The sequence below is a fragment of the Perissodus microlepis genome, chromosome 3 (genome assembly GCF_051167445.1).
Source record: "Perissodus microlepis isolate ML-2025 ecotype Zambia chromosome 3, ASM5116744v1, whole genome shotgun sequence".
NCBI classification, from domain to species: Eukaryota; Metazoa; Chordata; class Actinopteri; order Cichliformes; family Cichlidae; genus Perissodus; species Perissodus microlepis.
This window is the reverse complement of record NC_140463.1, coordinates 37281713-37295006: the sequence shown is the minus strand read 5'-3', so window position 1 is coordinate 37295006 and position 13294 is coordinate 37281713. Positions and strand designations below refer to the sequence as shown.

The window sequence follows — 13294 nt, the reverse complement described above, 5'->3', positions numbered from 1 at the left end:
AAAGTAGAGTAGCTTAACTTGGAGCCCATGTATGTGTGTGTGTGTGTGTGTGTGGTTCAGTCTTTTATCCGTTTGCTGCACGAACAACAAATAAAATCTGTAAGACAGAGCGACGAGCCGTTGCCATTCATGTTTCAGCCTTTTATCTCAGGACCACTACATGGCTGTGAAAATCAATGTGATACAGTGAGCTAGTATTAGCCGCAGACCGGCTCCATCCCTTGTCATCCATTTGCTTAAGCCCGAGCTTGATCCTCAGTGATGGATGCTGTGCGGTAGTTTTCGGCTCATAACACGGCTCCCGGCTAATCCGAGTGTGTGAGCTTTGATGACACACTGTACCGCTGGTTAGCATCTTAGCTCGTCTGCCTGCATTGTTCGGCGGGAAGCCGCTGTTGTTTCAGCTGCGGTGGAGACTGGTGGAGTTGGATGCGCGCACGGTATGCGCACCATGACATTTCAGACACTTTGTGCACCATGAGATCAAAAGCACATCAGTTTTCGGATTGTTTTTGGTAACTGTGCACATAAAGGCTTTTGCTAGAAGTATTATTACGCTGGGGTGTTTATCTGCAGATTTGACCACCACTCACTAGTAGGAAGCAAAGAGGGAAAAAAAGGGAAAAACGCAGCCCCTAAGCCCAATCACTAGGCCCGATGATGACAAAGTACCTCATTTCCCTGTTACCAATCATCCTCTGTCTCGTTCTTAGCCTTCCCTCTTTCATTTCTGTGGGCTGTAAATGGCAGAAAAGACGGGAAGATAGCACACCTGTCACACTCGATTTGTGTTGGGGGGAGATAGACACGACTACCTGTCTCCAAGCACCGCGGGGCTAGTAGCGAATGCAAGAGCGGGGGGGACGGGTGGCAAAGGGAATCAATTTGAGGCAATTTCATCCCCACTCACACCACACACACCACACACACACACACACACACGCAAACAAAAACGTGTATGCATATAACATACATCTGAGAACACTAGACAGAATTTTCACATGAGCAGTGTTTGTAGCGACGGTGAATCTGATTAGAATTAACTGGACTGAAAAGCCCGGAGCAGCGGCGCGAGGGGATGGAGCTGCAGCGTGATCCATACGTGGCGCGGTGCGGCGCGCGGCCGTCTGTCTCCTCCGGTTATTGTTTCACGCATCTGCCCCTCCAAATCTAAGTGATAGCCTTTGAGTTAATTAATGAAGTGTGAATTTCCATAATGACACGACATTAGGTAGCACACAAGAAACAGTACTCGGCAGCCCTCCACTTCTCTGTTTGCACCCTGCGTGCATACACACTCCTTTGCACACACACACACGCTGATAGAGGCAAACAAAACCATCTGTATGTTGTGTAACCGCTAGTGAGACAACCAAGAGGCTACGCCATGTGAGTAAATAGAAGGAGAAGCTAATGTAGGCTAAAATGCACCCAGCGCAGCCATAATTTATACCAACAATGAAAGCAATTATAATTGGTGTTGATTTGTAGTGTTCATTTTTACAAGTAAACTGTGCTGCAGATTCCTTCCTAATGTGCTATGGGGGTGACGAGCCACCTGCCAGACCTGGCAGAAAGGCAGCAGTTTCCCAACTGCATTGTTAACCGACAATGGATTTAGCTTAAATACTGCAGATTTTTTCATTTATTTTTTGGGAGTGGAAGCTTCTACAATTGCATATACGGGCGTGCATGCAAATCCGCATCATCCTCTCTGTAAGCATTAGTCGGTGTAAACCAACAGCATCACCTTTGATCGTTTCATCCTCAACACGGCCATTCGGCGTCACTCTGCGAATCTTCTCGTTCATATATTTGGTGGCACTGATGCTTGTCATTGAACATTTATTACAATAAAAAGGGGGAGAAAAAAAAACACCAACAGTCTTGTCTTTCTTCCTGAGCCCCCGGTGGTATTATTGTGTTCCCATTCAGTAGTGTTTCATTCAAAGGATTTTGCTGCTGATAGCAATCATGCATTATTAAACAAAGCCTGACAACATGCACAATGTTAATTAGAAAAAGGGTGGGGGTGTGTGTGTGTGGGGGGGGAGTGTGTGGCAAGAAAAAGAAAGGGGCCGTTGAGCTGTCTACTCTCTCTCTCCCTCCTTCTCCATGATCCTTATCAGAAATGTGAAAGAGAAAAGAGGGTGGGATGTTTATATTCTCCATAATGGCTGGGCTCTATTCTCATTTGAGCATGCCTGTTTGGTATTCTGGTCTATTTAGACAAGCAATATTATTAAGGCTCTAAAAAAACCAAACCAAAACAACAACAACAAAGAATCAGTCATATTTATCTCATATTCCAGCCATACTCCAATAAACTTGTTATAGGGACAAATGCAGGCAGAATAGTTTATGAGCTTCAAAAACAGCGTTTTCATAACATCGCCGTGTCTTTTGCGTGCCCTCCTCCACGTTTTACTGTTTTAGCGAGCTCGATACAAACCGGCCCAAACCGACGGTGCAATTTTTTATTATTTATTAGTTTTTTAACATTTTCAACATGAGCTTGAGCGTAGCATTTGGACCGCATTATGCTCATCCCCAGCGCAAGATGACTAATTTCGCTTTGGCCTGCCCCGGAGAATGTTGAAATGGGGTGTTTTTAATTTCAGGCTCATGCACAAACTGAACTGAACTCGAAAGGAAACGGCAGACTCATGGTATGTTATCCTAACAGACCAGAACGGCCACAAAAATGCCACCAAATCTATTAAGGCCAATCCCTCTGTAATTAGCTCAACACATGCGAGGACAAAAGTACAGCAAAACTACGAAGGATGTGAACCGAACTGGACCGGGTTATAAAAAAGCAGTATCATACCCAGACAGGCACAGCCAATGAGAATGAGTTTCCTTTTACGAGGCAGGGCTTTCTATTTGTCTTCAGACTGGCTAAGTTAAAGAATGCAATAATTACCCTCCATAGCCACACTTTTAAGCAACAGTGATATGCAAGGCTGTGGGAACAGTGGGGTAAACTGCTATGTTATAACTGCACTGGTCTCTGTGATTTCTGCCCTGATGCTGGGAGACACGGCCCGTGCCTGAGAAACCGCATCAGACGACCAGCTCTTGTTGTGAAGCTAAGTGGCAGCGAAGGGGACGCAAGGTGGAGAGCAGAGCAGAACTGCAGCAGACACAGATTCCACCAGCCTCCAATTGCTGTTGACTTAATATGCATGTAAATTGTATTCTCCAGCTTAACACCGTGATGAAGGCACCAGTAATAGATGGCTGGGAATAAAGCTTAAAGAATTCATGGAAATATTTTGTCTTGATAAGGTTTAACCATGTTGTTGATGATTTTCTTGGGTATTCAAATGAAAGATGTGCAATACGGGTGCATCAGAGCATATATGTTTATATATGAGGAACACATCACTCATTTGGATATTAATTAAAAATATGGCACAGTGTGGGTGCCTTACGGAGATGCTAATGTAAATTCTAGAGATGAAATACTGCTAGAAAACAACGAGTATATTTGCTCCTCCACCACGCTGTCCTTGAACACTGAGCAAGTTCATAAAGTCATGTGACACATCAGTCAAGAAGGCCGATATTCAGAGCCCGGTTTATATAATCCGTTAGCCGTTTGTCGATATACAAACAGAGTCCGGAACAGCTTTTCCCCCCAAGACGTGGCCTCAATCGTCCCCCCATACACTACAATAACTTGCACTAACTCCCATTGCGCCCTGTATAATCATTCCCTTAGGAGTAGTAACGTATTTGTTATTATTTTTATTATCTGATCTTTTTTGATGGGTATAGCAGAGATGCTATTCTGTTCGATTCTATATCAGCATTTATACTAGCCAATAAATGCACATGTAAAACCTTAAAGAAACGACAGAATGTTTGGAATACCACAAACGACCAGTCGATCCGAGCAGAGCCGGGCAGTATTTCAACTGCTTGCTGTGACAATAAAACAAGATTGTTTTTAATATTTAAATAAGGACACGGGAGGATAGCAGGAATGGGACTAAAATTCATTTACATCCAGATCCATGCTTGAATTTTCACAATCAACCACAGTAGCTTTGCATGATACAATCCAAAATAATCCGTTTAGTCTTGGTGTACCCTCCATCGACTGCCTGAAATGGGATGTCTTAAGGCTACACTTTGGTTTGAACAGCAGGTGGGCGGGGCAGCTGTAAGATGACCATATAAGGGACAGCCACTCCCACTGACATCATACAGATCTAAGAGTGAAAACCAAAAGAAGTAGAAACAGCTCATACTTCTCATACTGATGATTTCTACATACACCCAAGTCATCATTCGAATCTTTGGCCACGTTTGGTATTATCCTCCACCATTGTCAGATCATATATATATACACAGACAAACATAATAAGCTCCCTTTTAATGAGTAAATACCAATCAAAGCGAAACCTCTGTGGAGTGGTAGTGTATACAGGAGTCAGATTGTCAAAGGGCAAATAAAACATCGCAAGCTGCTGTGTACTAGCACCGCTGCTCTTTTAATAGCTTGCGTCGAAGAAACACAAGGATAGCTGCGAAGGACGCCCCAAGGATTTTCCCAAACATCAAATGACCAGATTTACAGCTATACAGCTAATATGTTTTTGGTTTCCTGTAAATTTTACAGTCTCTCTTCTCTAAAAAAAGGCCATTTTCTTATGTGGACTTCTGTCTTTTCATGAACATTCTTCCCTTGTGTTAGTGGCTTCTGTTTTTCCTTATTTTTCCTTTCTCCCCCCCTTTACTGCTACTTTCTTTCTCTTGCCCGCGATGTGATTTAAGACCGAGTGACAAGGCCTTTTCTCACACATCGCTCTCGATCAGCCGGCATGTGTAATAACATTCCTCAAGCTAAGCTAAGCTATGCCCTCAAGTGCAGCCTCCACATGAAAGACCCTGACAACTACACATTAGAGGAGTTTATTTTCTATACTTATTTATTTGCTTCTACCCCCTCGCCTCCCTCAAACAAGCCTCTCACGGCCATAAACTATTCTCCGGGTGGTGCCGCCGGACTTTTTGCTTGAGAAAATCGGGGTTTACGCCCCTGCCTCGGATGCCTGACGAATTTTTCGGACGAGCAAAGGCTACCGGTTGCTGGGGCTGATGTCTGGTTATATCTTGTTTTCCTGTGAAAGGATCACCCAACATGAAACAGCACAGCGGGAAGCTAATTGGCTCTGATGACATTTGTCTGTCTAATAATTGGTTTAAAAGCACCTGCTGCGGCTGTAGGACGCCGAAGCTATCGCGACCCCATCTCGATTGTGTGTCCGTGGCAAATTACTTCCAGGAGATTTCAAACCACTTCCTCCCCCCACCCTTCTTCCCTGTCAGCAAAAATGATTGTGGACTTTAAAAATGTCACAGCAGAAATAGTGTAAAATACAAATTATTTCTCCTGGGCCTTTTCTGTGATTGTTTTTCTGTTACATTAACTGCCAAAATGGGAGGTTATGCATCTTCATCGAGCAAAAAAAGGAAAAAAAATAATATTAATATTAAAAGTACATAATTGAGCAGACAAAAACAAAAGCTGAGTTGCAGTTTTAAGACCATTACCTTGCTTGGGTGCAAGAGCAGGCTTTTATCATTGCGTGAACTCAGCCCACCCAGACTGACCTTGATGCTTTTTTGGTATGACTTAAAGGAGCGCACGGCGTCAGCTCAGGAATGCCTCCACTCTGTCTGTGTGTGTGCTCGCTTTTGTTTTCAACAGCCTCTCCTTGACTTTTCTCTCCACCTGATCTACCTTGCTACTTTTTCCCTTTCTCTCCCCATCCTCACCCATCTTTCTCTCTCATCTCATTCCTCCCGCCATGTTTCCCAGCAGCTGCTTGGTTCAGATGGATGGTACCAACAGTGCAAGACCCTGACCTGTAGTCTAGTGACTGATTATCCCCGTGCCCTGTTGTGCTGCTCTTTGAACGCATACCAACACACAGTGCACGCACAGGCATAACAAACGCACACACAAACACACACACACACACGTGTGCAAGGTTATGGAGCTATTGGGTAAGCTTCGGGGACACTTGGGAATTTCAAAGTGAGGGTTGAGGGGGAACAAAGAAGCCAAAGTAATCTATTTCATCTTTGTCGCCATTTTTGGATCACCTCCACTGACCTTGTTGACACAACAAACACACTTGCTATTGAACGCTAATGGACGCCACTAATGCCGTTTGAATGGGCAGCGCATAAAACCAGAGCAGAGCACAATCAGCCTTTTGGGATGCATGCGAGCTGTGTAAACTATTTATATGACTGCCAGCTCTTTGGGAGGCCTTCTCTTGCGCTACATTTGCTTGTCACGGCGTGGGCGGCTTCTATAGTACAAGCATGTGCCACTTGGGTCGTGCTTGACCTTGCGTATCAGCATTTAGCATAGGGAAAGAACTTGTTATCATGCAAACAGGCTGAATCATGAGGAATCTATTGTGTTGTGTGCACAAAGTGTGGCGGGATAGAAAGGGGAAAAAAGAGAAAAATAGTAGACGCGGCAACAGCAGCAGCAGCGGTGGCAGCCAACCAGGAATGGATGGGATTAAATTTACGCCGCATGAACTGGGGAGGGCTAAATCATGTTACATATTATGAAGCAGAAAAAAAAAGAAGAGGGAGTGAGAAGAGGGCGGAGCAGAGGGCTGGAAATATAATGGATAAGGGGAGCAACGAGGCAGAGAGGTGGCAAGAGAAGGGAGAGGAGGATAGGGGAAGGAGGCAAGGAAGGAAAGGGGAGATGAAGAGGAGAGCACGCTGTAGGGTGAAAGAGCAGGAGAGGCGGCGACCAAGGGGAGGGAAGCGAGGGAATGTGCCTCACTGCCAGCTTTTTCACACTCCGCCTGTGCTCGTACGCCTGACGGAGGCTGCGTGAGGGAGATGGGAGAGAGAGGAACGAGGGATAGAGGCAGAGAGAAATCAGGCGCTGCCGAAGAGGAGAGGGCGGTAGCTGCGAGACCGCTCTGGCAGTGTGAAGGTATTGTTTCCTGAGAGGGAGGGAGCTGGACAGATGACAGCAGGTGAAAGAGAAAAACAAAATGTGAATAAAACACATGGCAGACTCTTCTCACCCTCAAATGTGCACACTCTGGTTCAGGACTACGTCCAAGCAAATCGATGCGGCTCAAAGAAAAAAAAAAAAAAACACCAAAACAAAACGCACAACTCCCACACAAACACGCTCGCAAACGTGGACTCGGGCACACACGAGCAGAAGAGCGGGCACGCATACCCTTTGCACCGCGTGCTCTTGGCACTCTGACATCTACCCCCAACACAGCAACGGTCTGTGGGAGGATGAATAATCTCACTTCCGTGAGGCAGAGGAATGAGAGAGAGGAAGGAGGGCGAGAGGGAGGTTGTTCCCAGCCCGAGCTCACGTCGTTTTATGGAAAGTGCCGAGCCCTCGAACAGACAAAACAGCGTTCCACTGCCACTCGCCGACGCGGCACAAAACATTAGGACAGAGCTCTATTGAAAATATCGGAATAATACAGCGCCGGGAATTGTGTTGCCCCTAATACATATGGCATAAGTCAACAGCAATGTGCCTCCTTATCTTTTAGAAACAATTGACACACCGAGCTACATTGTGCGCTAGTGACATTTTAGTGGCTTTTGTATGCACGCCAAGCCGTTTGGTATGTAAATACACTACTTAAGCGCACATGAAGGATGTAAGGAGGCGCTGGGGGCATCCACGCTATACTCATAGGCCAGCAAAATAATTAAAATGCCAAGTGTCTTCCATTATCTAAATGCTAATTTGCCTCGATTTACCCTGAGCTAAAATGTAACGCCACATTATGGCTGTGCACTAAGGCGACGATGGGTGAATTTCCCTTCAATTAGCCTAGCACACTGTACGCTATCGTTTACCTGGGGTGAGATGTTTTCATAAGCGGAGATCTAGTCTTGTGAAAATATTAGGGGCCGTTTCATGTCAGTTCTTGGCACTTGCCCCACATCTGCACATACACGGACATATCATCTAAGCTACATTACAGTGGGCCCTGTTATGATGAGCGTTGCTCACATTAAACAGTTAAAAAATCAGCTTTGTAGGACGTCTGTTAGCCTGGATATCCCAGATATGATCATCTAAGGGTCAGAGCGCTGCATATAAGCACTTGATCTCCTCACGCCTGCTATTCAAACTTTCTGTTTGCAAGGATCAGCCAATCACAAGAAAGTTAGAGCTCAAAGAGAGGGCGGCCTTTAAGGCAGTGCAGCTAAAATGTTTACTTTCAAGAGCAAGAATGTTTGTCAAAGCTGACAGCCACTCTTGTTTCTCGCTGGACTTCAGCCAGTGTTGTTTTTGCCATGACTGAGATTTAATAAGAAAGCCTGAGTCAACAAGTAAAAGAGCAGGCAGGGCCCATTAGAAGCGGCAGCTTATCGAAGCTTTTTTTTTTTTGCCTGAAAATTCATCAGTGCATATACGGAGGGCAACAGGACAAAAAATTATTATCACAGATATGAAATGTTTTTGCTGAATACACAGATAGGGGTGAAATTGTGTTGTTCCTGCCTTTCCATCTATATCCTGATAAGACTGTCAGAGGACATGCTAGGTGGGGGTGGGGTGGGTGATGACGAGCATCGTTTTAGAAAGCTGTTTCAATATTTCTGCAGCTCGAGTATCCTTACTAAAGTTTACTGAGCGCTTTGATGCGGGAGCTGCTGATTATAACTTTTATTCGTTCTTGGACGCCCTTGAAAGGTGTTTTAGCCAAGCTAAGCTATTGTTCTCATGAAAAGCAGTTTAGGCTGCCCGCGCACCTCGGCGAAGAGAAAGAAATGGTTCACCCCAAGGCAAAAGCAACAATTCCTCCTTTGTCGTTTCACCAAGACAAATGTTTGCCATTGCAATGTTACCAGACACACGCACACTCACACTCACATGGGGGGGGGAGTAGTTCCCTGTCACTGATGGTATATTGTAGCGCTGGAACGAGACATTTTATTATGCTGCCGAAAACAAATGGATAATCCTTTTCCAGCCACAGTTTGAAGATTGAAATTCAAATCAAATGCCACCTTCAAACAAATGTCAGAGTACAAAATCAAAACCGTTCTGTCAATGCCTGGATTCAAGCAAAGAAAAAGCACAGTTTGACATTTGGGAGTGATTTTCTCTCTCCGTGTCTTCATGCCTTCATATAAAATTAATTTGGTAATTGTCCGGGGGAAAAAAAAATTCAAAAACTCTGCATGTGAACCCACGCTACACAAACAAGTCTTTTTTTTTTTGCTCTCACTTTACATCCAACACCCTCTTAGAAACCTTTCTACATGCTCCCCCAGCCCAATACAAATCCGCCCCCGAACGCTCGCAAACATGATTAAGACACTGTCAAGCCTGACATTGCCATCTCTCCCGTGCTGCCAGTGGCCCTCACTGTTGACTGACTGCGTGGATGTGCCTTATCATTAACGGGGCCGCCCGTGCCACCACGGAGGGGCTTTGATGACAGAAACTAAGGCCCGAGTGCCTGCCCCTCCCATTCCGCCAGCCCAAGTGTCATCTAAATGAGATAGGGCCTAGGAGCTAGGGGATTAGGCTCTGCATAATTACCTATTTAAAGACCCTAATTGAGCATTTCATTAAGAGACTGGCACTGAGATTTTGCCAAGGAGGGCACTACAGGGAGAGAGATGTATTTGTCTGTGCATGCTTGCTGTGTACTGATGTGTACGTATGTGTGGGTTAGCGAGGACATTGGTGTGCATATGCTTGAGTGTGCATTTTGGAACCACAGCAGACTGTAACCTTGAATTCAAGGGTTACCTTGTTAGCAACAAGGTCTCTCACTTAGTTTTGTTTACATTGCACTTAGGACTGTTTGCCACACGATTGTGTAAGTATATCCAGGAGATGTTCACCCTTCCATTCAAGAGTACTATTTAACCTTCAATAAGCTATGTTGCATTACATCTTTATGTAACAGTGCTGCTACAAAGGCATCCGCCAGTGCAAAGTCAGTGCACTGAAAAAACACTGTCGGTATTTACAAAGAAAGAAAGATTGACTTCATTAAGAATATATATCGTTACAGGTGATAAACTCCAGTATTTGCCACTTGATTGAATCCAAGAATACTTGTTCAGTCGATTTATTTATACAATGCAAATTCTGCTCCAGTTGTTCCAACTTCTATTTTGGGATAACACCAGCAAGGCCATTCACAGGAAGCTACAAATCAAAGGCTAACAGCTGAGAGTACCAGGATCTGAAACAAGCAATAAAAGAGCTACACTACAAAGCTGTAATGATTTCCTTGTCTATGAAGCTAACCTAATCCAACAGAAGGCAAATGCGTGTGCATATTGTTCATTTCTTATATTCACTGTCCTTCATCCCAACAGTAAAAGACAGTAAATGAGTTACTGCCACTAACACTGTCAGCTGTCAAGCTCGTGCCGGCTCCTCGATTCCCAGTGGCATATCTAAAACAGCTTTGTCAAACAAGAGATGAGATACAAGACCTACGTGTCTCTTATTTCAATTTAATACTGAAACTCCAGTTCTGCTGTTCAGGTTACCTAAAAGTGTTTCTCAAAAACACAAAAAAGACCACCACTCAGAGCAGAAAGAGTGATAGTCTTTTGTGCGCAAAGCTTTCATTATATTCAATCGAAAAACATATGAATGCCAGTTCAAATCATAATTGCAGCATGTAAATATGAGATATACAATCCTGCACTGGCCCCTGACGGGGATCAAAATCAATGAACTGCACTGGAATCTGGACCACACTGGGGTCCCCAGATCTTTTGTGATTATAACCAGTTTCAGCAGTGACCATCATTAGCAGAGAATGCTAGACCCAGATAGTTTGCTGGGTCTAGCATAGTTCGACCTGATATCCACGACCTAGCAGACCGCAACTCTGCTTTGCCCCCTTGTCGTCATATCAGGGATCACCGGGGACACCGAAAAGTCACTAGCAGTTGCTTGCGCATGATTGACTCGTTTGCTAAATGACTAGCATCTGAAGTGGCAATGCTGGCTGGAGGCTGTTAAAGTCTTTAGGGCAGACACCAGCTGCTAGCTGCAACAGATAAACTGTCCCTTCCTCCTCTCGGGATTCATGTGAGTAGAAGTCTGGCCAAATATGCTCAGGGCTGTGATGACACTGAAACATCATGTGTTGTCTGTGTTGGCAAAGCACCAGACTTCCATTCTTCTCTGACATGCCAGGGTTTGAGGGAACCAGGATTTAGTGGAGGACTGGAGGAGAGAAATCTGCTGCTCAACCTCCGATTGTAACAAACTCAAAAGTCAACGTAACATCAGTGTGATTGACGGACTCTACTAAAGCACAATTGCATGATTTGAAGTTTAAAGTAACTGATATTTATCACCAAGTCTTACTGCAGCACCTCAGTTCATCTCTGTTCAATCTTCAAACCCACTCTTTCTTTTAATCCAACTTTTTTCTGAATGGGTTCACCTTTGTAAACAGAAGGTTTTACCATCAAGTAGGTGTGCTTGAGACCACCGCTTTTATTGACACGCCACAGAGCCAAGGGTAGGAAAAAGAGCCTGAAACAACACATTTAGAGGATCTGACACCTGTGATTGTGGCTCACATGGATTACTTTTGCTCGTTATTTGAAAATTTGAATGTTAAATGTGAGCACATGCCATTACAACAATATTTCTATGACAGAAAATTTTGAAAAAGCATGACAGCTTCTCTTTTATGTTATTAACCTCTGATGCAGTGGGCTTAATAAAACAGGCACAGATACTGTGTCCATGTAATCCGCAGAAATAAAGAAATTTGGGAAAAACACAACAGCTGTGGATGCTGTCGGTATAACTGGCACATGAACCTTGGTTAATAATCTTTTGTTGTTTTCATCTGGCGTTCGAGGTGCTGTTTTTTCTGTGACCGCTTTAATGTAAGCTTGGATAGGTGGGTAGGTTAGTTTGTGCGATGCCTCATCCAAATCTCTTACTTGAAGAATCGTCGTATGACTCTCTCTCTCTCTGCCTTTTGTTGCTTTACAATGACCACGAACAATGAAACGTGCAATAAGCTTCGGAGTCTGGAATATATTCACTTACAGAAATGGAAGATTGGCAAAGGATACACAAGAAAGCAGGAGTCGTAATCTCCAAGAGAAAAGCCCTTTGTGCAACAAAGCGTGCCCATGTTTGCATTTCCTTCTGTAATGAAAATTTTGACGGCTATGTCATTGCAGTGACTGTCAAACGCTATATGCTGCCATAAGATACCGAAATCCTGAGGTTGTACCTTGCGCCACATGTTTAATTTTTGATAACATCAGTATATATATCAGAATATTGAATTAACTAAATTACCCCCATGACCGGCAACACATCTCGAGGTAATCCCATCATACATGTGCATGTGACCACAGTTTTACCCCACAAGCATGAATGCAGACTGCTGCTATCTTTTTGATATTCTTCTACATTAATGGATTAGTAGAGTAGCACTCTATACAACAAGAAAGCCAAGCTGTTGTATAATTTAACATTTGTGTGTGGACAAACTACCTACTCAACTTGTGTTCCCCATCTGAAAACGCCCACAGCAGAGTATCCTCTAAAATAGGCTGTTTCTATTCCAAAGTTCCTGAACAGTTCTGGCAGCCCCGGTGGACTCAATCTAACAGGAGGCCCAATGTGGGCCCTATCAGGACCCATCTTGGCATTGCGCTTTCGATATCTCTCCATCTCTGCTAAGGAGACATCTATCTTGATTTTTGCTGAGTGCCAAAAAAGAAGTAGTAGGAGAACCAGACGGAGAGATTGAGAGGAGGCTGGAAGAAGGGTGATAAGGCAGCTGAGAATCAGAAGAAAGGATCTTGGGGAGCGTGGCCGGAGCGTGCCGGAAAGAGGAACTTCATCTTTATCTAATTACCACAGGGCCATTTTGCCAGGGTAGATAGCGCCAGCGTTTATGGCGGCCTGTTCGGTATCTCGGGACTTTTTACGAGCACACGCGTTCGCGCGCGCGCAACTCGTGCAGACATGATTAACATTCAAATACACTTTGAGTCACACACATACATAAGCCTGAAAGCGTACTCTCGCACATACATGCGGCCCAGGGCTGAGTGCCATAACAGCCCAATGAAATATATTCAGATTAGAAAGGTGTCGCATTACTCTCCAGTTGGATGATAAATACGCGGTTAGCACCATCATTAATCTTGTACCCCTCCCTACCTTCTGCCTCTAGACACGCCGATGTAGAGCAAGCATGCACTGGATGGAGCTAGTGGCTCAGTTTGGGGCTGCGGCGGCGTG

The 13294-nt window shown here is 44.5% G+C and overlaps 1 protein-coding gene across 39 annotated transcripts in view; it reads right to left on the bottom strand.

Moving 5' to 3' along the window:
* The window catches only part of ptprda (protein tyrosine phosphatase receptor type Da), a 408815-nt gene that overhangs the window by 102598 nt on the left and 292923 nt on the right, over positions 1 to 13294 (bottom strand). The gene's annotated exons all lie outside the window — the stretch shown is intronic.